The 17,846-nt window shown below is 44.6% G+C and overlaps 1 long non-coding RNA gene across 4 annotated transcripts in view; it reads left to right on the plus strand.

Moving 5' to 3' along the window:
- The window catches only part of LOC146020644 (uncharacterized), a 66,232-nt gene that overhangs the window by 7,091 nt on the left and 41,295 nt on the right, over positions 1–17,846 (plus strand). The window contains exon 1 of one of the 4 annotated variants that reach the window (XR_014450824.1): positions 14,533–14,717. The exons of the other annotated variants lie outside the window; for them this stretch is intronic. This is a non-coding gene — a long non-coding RNA (uncharacterized LOC146020644). Of the gene's footprint in view, positions 1–14,532; positions 14,718–17,846 lie in introns of those variants that run through there. 4 annotated transcript variants of the gene reach the window in all.

A 17,846-nucleotide genomic window follows, 5' to 3' on the forward strand; every position in this document is an offset into this window, starting at 1 on the left:
CATTTTATCATTTTCAAGCTTAGCACACCTGGGGTGAGATTTCTTCCCAAATCTCACACTTTCTGAATCTCTCATCCTATTCAATCTCGCCCCTGGTCTTAGTATGTCTGCTAAATTGGGCCCTATATAAAGAGTATGTATGTCACAACTCACAGTATAACCCTTTGGATGTGTACAGCTTCTAATAAAATATGTAATATATTTCCTGCATTGCCAAAAGCTGACAACAGCCCATGTAGATAGAATGTAATGACATTTTTATATTGCCACATTTTGTGCTTATGTGTGTCAGCAACTTCAAAGACTACAGAAAATGCTTAGCCTTCCATAATAGACACTGTTATCATCCACGTGAAACAAGCAAAATGCTTTTCTCAGTTTTCTACTCATCTGAAGAAATACAGTGCAATAGATTGAATATCCTATCAAATACTGTATATACTTTGGAACTACAGAGACCAAGCAAAATGAAAATAGAACTACAGTACACTCCTAGCTAGTATCATCAGTTGTGCTGAGGGAGGCCCGGGCTTGTTGGAGGGGCCCGGCGGGGCCCAGGTCCAGCCGCGCCCCTCCTTCCCCTCTGGTAACAGCAGCACTTGGAACTGGGAGAGAGAAGACTGACTGCTGCTGCAACTGCCTCACTCCTCAGCCTAGCACACACGCAGCCTAACCCTAAATCCCCTGCTAGTGCCTAAACCTAATCCCCCCTTCCCCCCGCATAACCAGCCTCAAATACTTATGATCGGGATAATTGCAGTTGGGACTCAGGTGTCGGTATCCTCAGCGATGCCTGGATTCCAATGCCAATTTTCTGGCAGGGTTCTGGTTAGGGTGATGCCGGTGTTGGTGACATGAGTTTTTCTTGGGTCCTTGTCTAAGCATGAACGGGGTATTAGACTGTATTTTATGTTATCTTACTAATCAAAAGAAACCCTAAACTAAGTTATTCTTTATTTATTCTATACTCAAATACGAGCATTGACCTAGTAAGCCCATCGATCCATTGGACATATATGACTATATAAAAAATCCTGACCTTCTGGGATATTATTGTTTATCATCTAAATGAGGTTTTCCTACATTAACATTAAAAATAGCACATGTTGTACTTACAGTATAAGCGATTTTATTTCTATCGCCTGAAATTTTACTATACTGTATGTTTAAATTATTTCTACAAATGTACATAACAGAGAAATAATTCAATGTTAATATGTAAATATAGGTATTACTATAAGAATTAATGATGATTCATTTTGTTCTGTCGAATCTACCAGTGTCCAAATAATTGAGTAAAAAATAAATATATATATTAGGCCAGATCTAAGAGCCACAGAGGTCTTCAGAAAAAAATGTTACTGCAAATCTATTCTAGCCAAATATCCCCATGTAACAAAGCTAATTCCAGCATGTTTGCAATTTTCTCTTTAACCTAAGCTACAGCTTTCTGGAAATTCTGTTCCAGAGGGTAGTTAAAATGACAGCTGTCATTCTCATATAGAGGTTGCCATGGAGACTATTAGTTCCCATTGGTACAATAACCGGGGACAAACACAGCCAAAAGATAAAATACAGCTTTACGAAGTTAAAAGGATATAATTTAACTGGGACAATGTGTTCATATAAAAAATCAAAACCTAGCATTAAGAAAACAAGGCCTGCTAAACATTGTACTACTAAAAATGATGAAAGTATTGCACATTAGTAGCATCAGAACACATAAGGTGACTTCAAGGATCCTACATTCTTCCAAGATGATGTTTACTGGTTGAGATAAACCCTCTCTGTTTATAATTCTTTTTCAAAGGCAATCAATGGTGAGACGTTGTACACGGAACATCACAATTACAATGACAAGGTTGGCCTAAGTTGGCAGCTGCTGTCTGTAATATACTGATCTCCAGGGCTACTGTTCAAGTATTGGTTTTTGATAGGAAAAATAAATCTTTATTAAAGCAAGGTTTCTTACCTCATCACCTGTACACACAGAAAAGCAACTACCATAAAAGATTGCTTTTTACCCAAAGCGTTAAAATACACAGCTCAACTGCTTTAACATGGGGAGGGGTGCAGGGAAATTTCTCAGCTGGGATTCACAAGCCAAATCTAAAGGATGGAGGATTTAATAGAAAAACATTAAAGACAAATAAAAAGTATATACTATACAAAAAGGGTGACAGCAGGGAAATGTCCAGCCTCACACATTTAGTTTTAACTTTATCGTCTTATTTCTGAAAGCCATACAACATATATCACATTATTATTATTAGTAGTAGTAGTGGTGGTAGTAGTAGTAGTAGTAGTAGTAGTCTTTTTGTCTTATTGGTAATGCTTCATATAAACCTGTGAGATACCAATAATGGTCCAATTAACAATACTGCTGCTGATGCCGTTTTGTGGGCGTATGTTGCATATTTTCTCACTGGGGACAAGATGTGCAAATTCTTGAAAACTGAAAAATGGACAGCGATAAAACCACCAACCAATCAGCTCCCAATGGTCATTTTTCAGGCACAGTTTGTAGTAGGGCAGTTAGGAGCTACTTTATGACTCTCCATCCCCCAGTGTGCCATATTTCCATTATGATTTTTGTTATTATGTTTTACTCTACATGTTTTTTGTTTTCAGTCTTTTACATTTATTTTTTCTTATTCCATGTAATAAACTGTATTCCATTTAATTCCATGACATTCTGTGTCCTATTCTAGTGTTTTAGCATTCATCTGCCTACACAGCCCATTTTTCTATACATTGTATCCTATTGCAAACTAGCAAGAGTCCCAGCGATGTTGTGAGGAGCAGTTTCAGCAGAGATGTGACAAACTATGTTCCAGTGAGTATTCTGTCCCTACCCTTAATCAGGGACGGATTATGGAGGGGGGGCACAGTGGGTCAGTACCCCTGGGCCCCCTCTATCTAGGGCCCCCCTCTGGTTATCATGTATTTAAAAAAAAAAAATAGCTAAAGGTTTTGTTCATGGGAGTGGGATAGTGCTGCAGCTTCACCTATCTGCCACTGTGACAATGATTAATGGTGCTGAGCTTTGGGAGCCAAGGCACACTGACTGCACAAGTGTGCAGTGCATTACTGGGAGTTGACTAAGTCCCATGAGACTTTGCACAAGAGGTCTTGTGAGGCTTGTGCTGAGCTCTGCTTGGTGAAGCTCATTATATGCTTCTCAGGCCCATGGAGGACAGCAGCAGCAGCGGCCTCATCAAGGGAGGGTTTTTAATTAGAGGTAGCACTGAGCCTGTCAGGGCTCCTACAGCGTAAGTTACAGAGAGACAAACACAGGCTTTTCATGTGGTATTTTATATATATATATATATATATATATATATATATATATATATATAGAACTCCAAAAAACGAGGCACTCTGGTGTAGTGATAAACAAAAGGCTGTATTGTAGCGCCAAGCGCTTTCGGGGTCCAAACGCCCCTTCCTCAGGGCACAGCAACAACAACCCAACATACCCACATGCCCCAAATAAATACCCTTACCTGTCCTGTAGCCGTCCGGTTTTCGCGCCAGACGCCGGCGTCCTGCCCGCCGGAAGTCGTCATCTCTGTACTTCCGGTGAGACGCAGGAACAGTCAGCGGGGAGCGTTCATGCGTTCCACCCGCCTTCCTGCTTGCGTCCCACTGTCACCATGGACGCGATCTCCCCGGCTTGGTCGTCCGTCAGGCGTCTAAATGACACAAAAAGGCACGGCAGATATTAATACAGGCGGGCACATTGCATCTAACAGTGCTACCATAAACATACTTGAAAAAGAGACAAATACATAGAAAATACATAAGCAAACATTTACATAATGGCTGTAACGATCAGGAGAAATCAATAAAATGAAATACAGAGACACCCGATGTCCGATGTCAGCGGGGGTCACAAACCATCCCCCCGAGCAGAGAAAGGGGGTCCATAGATCCATGAACCCTCAAACTAAACTGTTCCAATTTATCTTTTCGTTGAGACCACCAGGATTGGTGGTCCCCAGTCTAAGAATCCATTGTGATTCCCGAATTAACAATGTCTTGGCCCGGTCCCCTCCCCTAAGGGTAGCTGGGACATGGTCAATCATAAAATAACGAATTGAGTCTAATGGGTGATTGGCGGCCTTAAAGTGGCGGGCTACCGGTTGATCCACAACCCGACCGCCCACCGCCAACCCAATAGAAGACCTATGTCCCCCCATGCGTTCTTTAAATTTGCACGTGGTCTGGCCCACATAATAAAGTCCACAAGGACAAATTATTATGTAGACCACATATGTAGAATTGCACCCCAGTACAAATCTGATGTCGTAGGTCTTATCAATATGAGGGTGCTTAAAATTCTTACAGGGGATAAGAAATTTACAGGTTACGCAGTCACTGCATTTATAACATCCCGGGGCCTTGAAATATGTATTAGGACATCTCTTTTTGCCCATCTCGGTGATGTCTGTGCGTACCAATCTATCCCTCAGGTTACTACCACGGGAAAATGCCACTATCGGTCTCATGTTCTTGAACACAGGGAGGTCTTTGTCCGTACTGACAATGGGCCACAGGGCCTTAGTGGCCCTCTGAATCACAGGGTTGGAAGTGGAAAATTTGCAAACTAGTGGGATTATATTTTCTTCAGTCCTAGGCTTAGGGGTAAGGAGGTCATTCCTATTTAAACCCAAGACCTGTGTTTTAGTTTCCTCAAGCATAACTCTGTCATATCCCCTATTCTCGAATTTTTGTACAACCTTGTCAAGGCTAGCAGGGACCTTCTCCCTCTCACTGGTGATCCTAGCCGCACGGATCATCTGTGACCGGGGGAGTCCTCTTTTCAGGGCTTTAGGGTGGAAGCTGGTTGCCTCTAAAAGGGTGTTACGATCAGTAGGCTTACTGAAGACTCCAGTGTGAATGGTACCATCGGCAATAGTCAGATCTACATCAAGGAAATTAGCCCTCCTCAAGTCACAGGTGTAAGTAAATTTGATAAAGGGACTTGAGGCATTGATGCCCGTCATTAACAGATTGAACCTTTCGGCCCCCCCTGTCCACAACATAAAGACGTCATCTATGTATCTAGTGTACATTAAAATGCAATCACTAGTTGATGGATCTGAAAAAAACAAGTCCTGTTCTGTCTCAAACATGAATATATTAGCGTAGGAGGGTGCCACGGAAGAACCCCTTTCGACTTAATGATTCTCGTCGTCGAGGAGGCTAACAGAGAATTGACCGCCACTAGGAAAAAGATGTCTGCCTTCCAGGACCAATATAAGGAGGTCTGGAATGTGGAGAAGAATTCTAACTGGCTACAAAAACTTGAAGATAAATGTGATAAATACTACCGTGACCTGATTAAGTTCAAGAATCAAAAGAAATGTGCCGTAGATACGGACTATGATGAGAACAGAGTATACAGATGGCTGTATGGCAGCGAGGGCCCTGCATTTGGCGAGCAGAGTCAAAGGAAACGTAGACCTTGGAATAAAGGCAAAACTAGGAAACCTGCCACTGACCAGAGTAGCAGTGACAGTGACTTCAGAGTGTCTGATATGGAGGACATAACCCCTTTGGGAAGTGTCCCTTTAGAAGCACGCCCCCGAGGCACAAGCGCCCGCCCACCCGTCGAGGGGGTCAGGGTAAAAGAGGCACGAAAAGCAGCAGTAGTAGCTGCAACCAAACTCAAAGTTTGATTTTCAATCTGTCAAACCGTCCATTAACAGCAGTGGAAGAAAGGGTTTTGAATTTGGGTCTTAGTTTTGTGCCTACCAACCGCTTTGACGAGTTCAGTTGGAAGTTGGAGATGCACCAGTTCTCGAGACGTCTTAGATTGAAGGAACATTTCCAACGGTCTATAGAGAAGGATGACACCTCCATATTTGATCCGTTTACAAAGAAGGTGGTGAGATCTAAGTTTGACCCAATTTCTAATAATAGCTCGATTAAATCCTTCACTCGCTTAATGGAGGACTCTGTTTCCCGTTTCCTCGCTACTCCCCGGGCAGTCCGCCCAAACTTGAACAAGGAGGAACTTGCAGCATTGAAGAACCTTGAGGGGGACACTTCAATTATAATACGCCCCGCAGACAAAGGCGGGGCAATTGTTGTTATGAATCTTGAGGATTATCGGAGTGAACTTGTGGGCCAATTAAGTGATCCATTGGTCTATCAGAAATTGAGGAAGGACCCGACCCCTGAGTATCAAAAAGAATTATTTGGGGTTTTGGAAAAAGCACATCAGGATGGATTTATTCCGACTAAAATCTGGAAATCATTGTGTGTGCGGTACCCGAGGGTCCCTATTTTGTATTCACTTCCGAAGATTCATAAGAATCCCACTAAACCACCAGGGAGGCCCATAATTTCGGCCCGAGACTCTCTGCTGCAACCAGTGTCCCAATTATTGGACAGCATCCTCCAACCTGTCCTCCCACTACAGGCTACATTTCTCAAGGACACTACGTCGTTCTTGGTGAAAATCAAGGAACTCGGAGTTGTCCCTGAAGGGACCTTGATGTGTTGTCTCGACGTGTCTAGCTTATACACGTCGATACCACACGAAGGGGGACTGGGAGCTATGCAGAGGTTTCTTAACACCAATGTTGATAATGTTCAGTTTGACCATCGATTGTTTCTGTCATTGCTTGAATTGACTCTCCGTCGTAATTATTTCTTATTTGATGGGGAGTTCTATGTGCAGCGTAGGGGGTGTGCCATGGGTTCTTCCGTGGCACCCTCCTACGCTAATATATTCATGTTTGAGACAGAACAGGACTTGTTTTTTTCAGATCCATCAACTAGTGATTGCATTTTAATGTACACTAGATACATAGATGACGTCTTTATGTTGTGGACAGGGGGGGCCGAAAGGTTCAATCTGTTAATGACGGGCATCAATGCCTCAAGTCCCTTTATCAAATTTACTTACACCTGTGACTTGAGGAGGGCTAATTTCCTTGATGTAGATCTGACTATTGCCGATGGTACCATTCACACTGGAGTCTTCAGTAAGCCTACTGATCGTAACACCCTTTTAGAGGCAACCAGCTTCCACCCTAAAGCCCTGAAAAGAGGACTCCCCCGGTCACAGATGATCCGTGCGGCTAGGATCACCAGTGAGAGGGAGAAGGTCCCTGCTAGCCTTGACAAGGTTGTACAAAAATTCGAGAATAGGGGATATGACAGAGTTATGCTTGAGGAAACTAAAACACAGGTCTTGGGTTTAAATAGGAATGACCTCCTTACCCCTAAGCCTAGGACTGAAGAAAATATAATCCCACTAGTTTGCAAATTTTCCACTTCCAACCCTGTGATTCAGAGGGCCACTAAGGCCCTGTGGCCCATTGTCAGTACGGACAAAGACCTCCCTGTGTTCAAGAACATGAGACCGATAGTGGCATTTTCCCGTGGTAGTAACCTGAGGGATAGATTGGTACGCACAGACATCACCGAGATGGGCAAAAAGAGATGTCCTAATACATATTTCAAGGCCCCGGGATGTTATAAATGCAGTGACTGCGTAACCTGTAAATTTCTTATCCCCTGTAAGAATTTTAAGCACCCTCATATTGATAAGACCTACGACATCAGATTTGTACTGGGGTGCAATTCTACATATGTGGTCTACATAATAATTTGTCCTTGGGGACTTTATTATGTGGGCCAGACCACGTGCAAATTTAAAGAACGCATGGGGGGACATAGGTCTTCTATTGGGTTGGCGGTGGGCGGTCGGGTTGTGGATCAACCGGTAGCCCGCCACTTTAAGGCCGCCAATCACCCATTAGACTCAATTCGTTATTTTATGATTGACCATGTCCCAGCTACCCTTAGGGGAGGGGACCGGGCCAAGACATTGTTAATTCGGGAATCACAATGGATTCTTAGACTGGGGACCACCAATCCTGGTGGTCTCAACGAAAAGATAAATTGGAACAGTTTAGTTTGAGGGTTCATGGATCTATGGACCCCCTTTCTCTGCTCGGGGGGATGGTTTGTGACCCCCGCTGACATCGGACATCGGGTGTCTCTGTATTTCATTTTATTGATTTCTCCTGATCGTTACAGCCATTATGTAAATGTTTGCTTATGTATTTTCTATGTATTTGTCTCTTTTTCAAGTATGTTTATGGTAGCACTGTTAGATGCAATGTGCCCGCCTGTATTAATATCTGCCGTGCCTTTTTGTGTCATTTAGACGCCTGACGGACGACCAAGCCGGGGAGATCGCGTCCATGGTGACAGTGGGACGCAAGCAGGAAGGCGGGTGGAACGCATGAACGCTCCCCGCTGACTGTTCCTGCGTCTCACCGGAAGTACAGAGATGACGACTTCCGGCGGGCAGGACGCCGGCGTCTGGCGCGAAAACCGGACGGCTACAGGACAGGTAAGGGTATTTATTTGGGGCATGTGGGTATGTTGGGTTGTTGTTGCTGTGCCCTGAGGAAGGGGCGTTTGGACCCCGAAAGCGCTTGGCGCTACAATACAGCCTTTTGTTTATCACTACACCAGAGTGCCTCGTTTTTTGGAGTTCTACCTTGATTGTGGATGTGCACCTGATTTCACCAGTACAGTGAGTGCCGACTACCAGTGGACATACATTATATATATATATATATACACAAACACACATATATATAGATATATATATATTTTTTTAAACCCCCCCCCCCCCTGCAGTTACCCTTTGACCAAGTTTATACTGCCTTTACTCTGTGTTTTGACAGTGTAATATTCTCCCATGCAGTTTGCAGCCAGTAATGACAAGTGGGAGGGGCCCCCTGTCTAAATTGACCCTGGGCCCCCCGAAGGCTTAGTCCGGCCCTGCCCCTAATCACTACCCATCATCTAATGCCTAACTCTGAGGATTATCCTGCAGGAGGAGGACACAGCTGCCGAAGCAATAGGATATCTACTGTACTGTATCTGTGGTTCATTAACCATAATAGCCTATACATGTACATACACAAGGTAAAACTACTGTTACAGAAGTGCTATACCCAGATTCTCTGACAGATTGAAAGTGTCATAAATGTCATCATTAACGATACACAGCATGGCCTAGCTAGCAACTTCAAACCTCTATATCTAGGTTCAGTCAGGGTTACCCATTGTTCTAACAACCCATATCCAATCCATTTTCTGACAATAGTAGCCATAAAAATCGTTTTAGACAAGTCTCTGTAGTTGCATGTGGTGCTGCTTTTCATATTTCTCACAGAATGATGATTTGTGCCATATTATACTGTACAATGTATAACTGATGCAACAGCATAAGGAGAAGACGTTCTAGCTGAATACATAATAGTTAGATGGATTAGACAAGCAAAGAGGATTGATCCTGCCTTTAATACAAATGCTTACAATAAAATGCTTTTAACTTTTAGACGTATTACACTTTCTTGCTCACTGTTCGGCTGCAGCTATATACTTGTGCTGGAGAAACATACATTAGCGAGAAAGTGATCTTGGCTATTTATCTGGGAAAATATACCGGCATATTATTCTTACAATACAGCATGCATTAAGCTCTTAGACCTCAGCGATTTCCATTAATATGGATTTGGATTTCCAGCCACTTCATTTACAATTCAAGGTGAGTTTTTCTTGCTTCAGATGTATGTAGTTTTAATGATATTCAGCATTTGGCATTATTATTATGTTGCTTTCAACTTGAGTTTTTTGTAACAACTTTAAAAAAATTCTATTTTCAATGTCAAAAGTATTGTATAGTTTTTGATGGCCTAGCTTCCATTTTAGTATAATTTAACTGTATCACTGTATTTACTGATTGGAGTTCATTTCACAAATTGCAGTGTTGGACCTGCTGTGCCACTTGATTGTACATGTGAACATTGCGGCCAGCAAGCAGTTGCCGATGATAGGTTCTGACTGTGAACCTTTGTATAATGTATCCGCCTTTCCACACTTAGGGTGCACATTCAGTTTACAAAGGCATCTTCCAAGTGCAGAGAAGGCACTTACAGATGTAGCTGCGCTCATCATTGCCGCGGTCAGAGGTTCCATGCTCGTTGCCATGTGGGATTACATGCTCATTGCCAAGGGGGAATAAATGCTCGTGGTAAATGGGGGACAGCCACCGCCAGGCAGAAGTGATAGCCACTGACAGTGGCAGAGCCTGGCTGTATCCAGAGCACTGCAGGTCCCGGCTATTTGAAATAATACCCCTTTCATTCCCAGGTTGGCCCCTTTTACACCAGCCTAGTCCCTGCATTTTCTGGTGTAAGGGGGGAGAGAAAATCACCACTCCCCCCTTTAACCAGTTATCTCATTTAACCGGCTATATCTTCGGAACCAACTGACCCATTTACATGAGACAAGTATTATATTGAAGAACTTTTGAGTGGGCTTAGATTGATTTTGGTTCCGTGAAACTGGAACTTTTGGTTCCAGAGTAATCTGCTCTCAAAGAACATGATCAGCCATGAAATTACATTTCCAAAATAAAAAAATCGGTTTACACGCAATATCTCTGGAACCGATTGACCGATTTGGACCTGGTATCATATTGAAGGCCCAGCGATTTTGAATTGAATGACATCAACCACAAGCTTCTGCGATGCCAGGCCGGGAACTGGCAGCCGACGGAACCGGGTGGGGGTCAGAATTGACGGGTCCCATATTATCCTATGGGGAAAAAACGTTACAGGTTTGCCAGGCGATATCTCCGGTTCCCGGGGGGCTAGAGACACGGGGCTGGGCTCGTTGGAAAGCCCTGGTCCTCAGCTACAAAATAAATGACAAGGGGGGGCACGTGCCCGGGTGCCCCCCCCCCCTGAATCCGCCACTGCCTGTGGTAGTTCTAGGTTACTGATGCTGCTTTGGTACTGGCAGAGGCAGTGATAAACGACAGATTCAGGACAGAATGTACCAAGCAGCTGCGGTACATCCCACCGCCCATCGTGCTGATGCTCATCGCATCTGTACTAACATGAGACAGCAGTGACTAAAGTTGTGAGTGATCTGGTCACTGCAAAATCTGAAGGCGACTACTCACTACTTATTCTTCTAGATCTCTCTGCTGGCTTTGACAATGTTGGCCAAACACTTTTCATCCAAACACTACAATCCCTAGGTCTTAAAGACACAGCCCTTTCTTGATTCTCATCCTACCTCTCTAACCGCTCCTTTAGTGTTCGTTTCTCTGATTCCACCTCCTCTTAGCTACCTCTATCAGTTGGAGTACCTCAGGGTTCAGTCTTAGGTCTTCTGCTTTTCTCAATCTATACCTTATCTCTTGGCAAACTAATCAGCTCTTTTGGATTTCACTATCATCTGTATGTGGATGATACTCAACTCTACCTATCCTCATCGGACCTGACTCCTTCTTTATTGGACTGTGTCTCGGAATGCCTTTCTGCTGTTTCATCTAAGATGTCATCTCGCCACCTCAAGCTGAATAGTTAAAAAACTAAATGTATTATATTTCCACCAAAAAATAGTAGTTACCAGATATATCTATTGCTGTTGAGAATATGACAATCACTCCTACCACTCATGCTCGCTGCCTAGGTGTCATTATTTGTTCCCCACATTCAATCTATCTCAAAATCATGCCACATGCACCTAAAAAACATTAAAAATTCACCCTTACCTTACACAAGACTCTGCTAAAATGCTAATCTATGCTCTCATCTTCTTACACATTGATTAGTGCAATAGTTTCCTTATTGGCCTTCCCCAATACAGACTCTCACCACTACAATCAATCATGAATGCAGCTGCGAGGCTAATCTTCCTAACCAGATTTTCATCTTCTGCAATGCTACTCTGTCAGTCACTTCATTGGTTACCTGTAATCTACCGTATTCAATACAAAATACTTACACATAAGGTCATAAACCAAACAACACCAACATACATCTCTTCTCTTATCTCTAAATATCATCCAACCCAACCTCTTCGCTTATCACAAGATCTACATCTCTCATCCACACTCATTCCCTCCCGATTACAGGACTTTCTTTGGGCTGCACCCACTCTGTTAAATGCTCTCCCACACACAATAAGAATCTCCTCCAGTCTCCAAACCTACAAGCGTTTCCTGAAAACTCACCTCTTCAGCCAAGCTTATAAAAAAATCCAGAATGAGCAACTTTAACCTTCATATACCATTTCTGTCCAATCACATCCCCACTGTACAGACCACACATACCCTCTCTTTCTTTTTCACATTTTCCATCCTCCTGACCCCTGGCCAAACTGCTGGGTCACCATATCATACTGCACACCAGGCACCTTTGCATTCTGTTGGACTATGCAATAAAGAACATCTATCCTCGTGTATCAATGCCTATTTCCCTTTAGCTTGTAAGCTTGTGAGCAGGGCCCTCTTACCTTTTACTTTCTGACTGTAAATACCCAGTTTGTTGTATCACTGTCTCCTATTGTAAAGCACAATGGAATATGCTGAGCTATATAAGAAACTGTAAATAAATAAACATATGCAATGATCAACACAAAGGGCTGCTCTCCCGACAAGAGCTGCCCTTTGCAATCCCCGCCACAGCTTGAACTTCCTCGTTTCTGATGGGAAAGTGCAACTGTTCATGTGCATAGAAGCTGGTGGCCACAAGGCATGCTGGTGTAACCTCTGCAGCGAAGCCCCACCGGGAGGGGCTTTAGTGCATTTAAATATGCGGGAAAAAAATCAGAATTTTTTTTTACTGCAATTTTTGTTTAGTACATCCAAGCCTCAGACAGCCAATGCCATTCAACTCCAACTGCCATGTTACAGGCTGTGCTTGAAAAATGATAGGAGTTGGTATGTTAAAATGTTATCTCTGCTCACTTTTTCTCCACCCAAGAGAGAAAAGGGGTCAGTTATATGAATATTTGGTGTATATGAGGAGTATGCATTGCAAAAAATCAAATAGGAATGTCATATACTTACCAAGTTGCATAAAGTGCCATTTATCATTTTATTTTATCCCTCCAGTATAGTTTGACATACTGTAGGTGACATACCATTGGCAACTTTGTGGTCATTCAAGGGATGCAGGAAAGGGGCATACCTAGTCATATGTGGACCCCATAGAAGCATATGTAAGGTGCCCAAGTACCATAAAAACCACATACAGACATATGGTACAGACAAGGAAGACAGGCCCCCCTCATCTGTGGGCCCCTTAGCAGCTGCACCCTCTGCATCTAAGGTAGTTACATAGGGGCGGGGCCATAATGGCCCATTTCAATAGGAAGAGGTTGGGATGTAGGAAAACATACTTATCAAGGAATCTGTTCGTGCTTAAATTTTTTTGACATGAACACGCACCAATGTGTTAGAACAAACCCTTGGTGTAAATGATGCAATGATAAAGATCATGATGATAACGATGATGATGATGAGCAGCATAAGTGCTAGATGCTTCTCATTAGCTGTCTTCTGACTGGCTTATTGCAGACTAACTTTTTTATGTTATTATGGGGGTTATTCTGGTTAAATCGCTCGGATACGTACATGCATCCTTTTCAGTCAACCTAACCCCGCCTTGTGAATGGTGGCACGCCAGCCCACCATTCACAAGGCGTGTTCCTTCGCACTGGCTGTGAATGGATAATTTGCATAGACATCCATTTGCAGCATGGTCGAATGATGTGGCACGTGCTCACATATGTACTGTAATTGTGGTCTGAGGCACCCTTACATACAGATGGGGCTGGCTTCATCTTTGCAGGGCAGACATTTCTAATGCCAGCCCCGCCAATACGTCAGCCCCGCCAGGGGGCGCGCGTGCACGAGATGCTCACGCGCCCCCTGGGCAATGGAGCCTGCCTCCGGTCCCCGCCACCTCCCCCACTGTCGCCGCCCGTCGCCCTCACCACCCTGAGCACCCCCCTAACCCTGCCCGTCTCCCTGAAGATGAGACGGGCAAGGACACGCAGCGTCCCCGCCAAGAGACTGGGACGTGCATGCGTGTGAGACACACGCGCGTCCCAGTTCATCGTAGCTCCTGCCACCGGCGCTCGCCAGCGGGGAGGGTCTGGCGAGCCCCGGCCAAGGATGGCAGGGGCTCCAGCTGTGCGCATGCACGTTCTAAAGGAAATGGGAGGGCAGCTGACCTCCAGTAATGTCAGCTGCCCGCTCCCGTCGGCCACATCATGGCCTCAATTACATGAGAACACCCAGCATTCTCATGGCAATGCCCATAAAATGCTGGACGTTCACATATGCTAATGGAGCCGCCCATTGCCCCAAGCCCCTCTCCACCCCCCCACCTACCGATCCGCGTGTTTGCAGTGGGTGCACGCACCCTGCGTATGCACATGCACAGAAATGTACATGCGCAGTAACAAAACATCAGTCCCTATGCAAACTAATGGAAATTGCGAATGGACCTGAATAAGGTCCTACTTGTATTGTGTCTTTATGGCATGTGCTTGTTCACATGACTTACATTTAAGAATTTCAACCATTGTAGCAGAGAAACAGAAAATTTCCAACTCAGACTTGTTGAAGCGATAGCTGTGGAGGTGTTTCTATCTAATGACTATTTAATAGTTGAAATCCAATTGGTCCATTTAATTAGTAACACTGCAGAGACTGCAAGCATACTATATAATGATATATAATGTCACAGCTATACTACAGGAATAAGGGAGCACACTGCAAGCATACACTGTATACTGCCTCATCATTATCTTAGGCCTGCTCAGTCAGATTTTCTTTGGAGGAAATTGAAGCCGCTTCTCCTTTTCTGTGACAGGTAAGGCGTTTTGTTTTCTCTGCCAAGATGCTCATTATACCTGAACGGTTCTTAGACTGTTCCGCTTGATTATTTAATTAAATCTTCTGTATTAATGTTCTTGCAATGCAATTATAAAGTCTATCTTACACAATGAAAAAGGTCAGTGTCACTATGACATAAACTCATTTTGCTAATTGTATAACCTAAGCATTGCATAATCAACACATAGTTACATAGTTACATAGTAGTTAAGGCTGAAAAAAGACTTGCGTCCATCTAGTTTAACCTTGGTTTATTAGCTTAACCCTTATTTTATGTAGTGAATACTGAAATTTTCAAGATTGTTATTTTTATTTGTACCCGTGGATGTTTTTAGCCAATAAATGTTTGTCTAACCTTATTTTAAACATATGTATTGTGGGGTGTGGTATAGGGGCCCGACGTCGGGGTCCCAACTGGCTGGACCCAGACAGCGTGGCGAGCGCAATAAAGCCCCTTGCGGGCTCTCTGCACTCGCCATGCTGCGGGCACGGTCGCTCGCTATGCGAGCCACCTATTCTATTCTCCCTCTATGGGGGTCGTGGACCCCCACGAGGGAAAATAGCCGACGGCCGCCGGGAACCCGGCTGTCAGTGTTTTGACAGTCGGGATCCCGACGTCGGGTGAATGCCTGTCGGGATCCCGACTGTCGGGACCCCATCTGGAACCCATATTGGGTCTGCCGACACCACCACACCAGGCAGAGAGTTCCATAGTTTGGCTGCCCAGAGCGTGAATTTTTTTTTCCTTCTAAGAGAACAAAATCTTTTTTCTTCTATTCTGAAATCGTGCCCTCGTGTCCTAGAGTCCTTCCTTGTGGTAAAAAGGGCACTTGACAGTTCCATATATTGGCCCCTGATATATCTGTACATGTTAAGCATGTCCCCCCTTAAATGTCTTTTTTCTAGCGTAAATAATCCCAATTTGTTCAATCTGTCCTCGTAGCTTAAATTCTCCATTCCCTTTATTATCTTTTTTGCTCTTCTTTGGATTTTTTCCAGTTCTATGATGTCCTTTCTATAGTGCGGGCCCAGAATTGTACTCCTTATTCAATGCTTAACCAATGCTTTGTACAGTGGCATAATTACTTTTGAGTCCCTAGTTTCCATACCCTTTTTATAAATGCTAGTAGTCTGTTTGCTTTGTTTGTTGCTATATCACATTGGCCCTTATTCTGATCGGTGCGGCCGGATCCGATTATGCGGCCAGGACCGTGCGTGCGAAACCCCGCCTTCCATACGGATCGCCAACTCCGTCCGTATGCGGTAAGAAGCTGGCCGAACGGACCGCACGTGTATTTTTCATGGAATACGCCTCCTCCATCTAAGGGAACCTCCCCCATCATTCGATGGTCGCAGACCATCGAATGCAGGACCGAGTGCTCCACCAGCTCCCGCAACCTCAGACCACACGGACATTTTTCCGTGCAAAAGCAGGGATCTGGGCGGGCAGCTGACATCCGGCGATGTCATATTTCCGCCCCCTACACGTGCGTCACAGCCGCATTACCATACGTATGCCCAGCGTTTGCATGGGAACGCCCATGAAACGCGGGGCGTATGCATATGGTAATGAGCCCAAATAGCCCTTCACGCCCCTCTCCACCCCCTGTTCGGAGTGTTCACATATCATGCGGGATTTGGCCGTACACCCCGCTCGCACATGCGCAGAGACGCCTCTGCACATGCGCAGACACAAAACATCGGCGGGCCGAACGCACGCGGATATATCCGCACCGACCAGAATAAGGGCCATTGAGCACTGCACCCCAATTTGTTATCTATTTGGACTCCTAGATCTTTTTCAAGTTCTGAATTACCCAATTCCTCCCCGCTTAGGCTATAACTAGCACATTGGTTATGTCTCCCCAGGTGCATAACCTTGCATTTATCCACATTGAACAATATTCTTTTGATTCTTCCTGTTCATGCATCATTTGGGCTAATTTAATACTGTACTGTACCTTGAGGAAAGGTACCATTGCCGCCAGCAGCTATAGCCCAAGAAGCACGTTTACCGGTCATGTGAAAATCTATTTGGGATGCAGATACATGAATTTATGATACACAAAAGTTAAAAGCTGGTTCAGCCCCCAGCATCAGGTCATCTGAGCAGTCTTGTTACACATTTATTAAATTGCCACCGGATGAGGACTCTCTTTGGGCCAGATGCGCTAAGCTTCAAAAGTGATAAACAACCAACCAATCAGCTCCTGTCTGACATTTTTCAAACACAGCCTATTCCCTCTAATATGCATGGTCCAGCCAATCACAAAGCTACAGTCCAAATAATTCACTTTACATCTGCTCAGAAGCAGGCAGCCATGGCATGGGCAGAGGGCTTAATAGAAGAGGAGGCATGTGTGCATTCTACATAGGGTTGCCTCCTCTCCTGGATTTCCGTGATTCTCCCTGATTTGGTTGCAACCCTCCAGGAGACTTTTCCAGTCTCCCGGATTCCGGGATTCTCCGCTTGTGGAGGGGCCGCCACCGAGGCTCCGAAAGGACGCTGACCTGAGGGCGAGAAAGAGGAGGAGACCCTGGCCTGCAGTGACTGCGAGCTGGCCGCCAGTGTCTCAGATAGGGGCTGTTCTGATTATATATATATGCGTCCCCTTCCGATGGTGCTCCCCGACAGCTCCCGCCACCTCCCCCCCCCCCCCCCCTAACCCTGCCCGTATTTCTGAAGCGGAGACGGGCAGAGTTCCCATCCCCCGCCGCAAAAAAACTGTCACACGCTTGCACGGCCCAGTCAGATGGAGCGCCTCTCTGCCGGCGATTGCCAGTGGGGACATTCTGACGATCCCCGGCGCTGAATGAGAGGCGCTCGATCTGTACATTTTCTGCATGATGGGTGTAGTATATAATGTAAACATTCATATTCAACAGTAAATAAGTATCATATTCCAAGGGACAAGATATTTATATTCTTGGACCATAACTCCTGTCAATGACTTTATGGTTTATGGCTCTTTGTTATCACCCAAAATGGTTTTCCGTCAGTCAATCCTATATACCAAATGAATAAACCACATCCAGGTGGGCTGCAAATATATTTTAAATGCTACAAAACCTTATGATATAAACAGTGCAGGCACACACCAATTTA

Source organism: Crinia signifera, chromosome 7, assembly GCF_055691185.1.
Source record: "Crinia signifera chromosome 7, ASM5569118v1, whole genome shotgun sequence".
Lineage (NCBI taxonomy): Eukaryota > Metazoa > Chordata > Amphibia > Anura > Myobatrachidae > Crinia > Crinia signifera.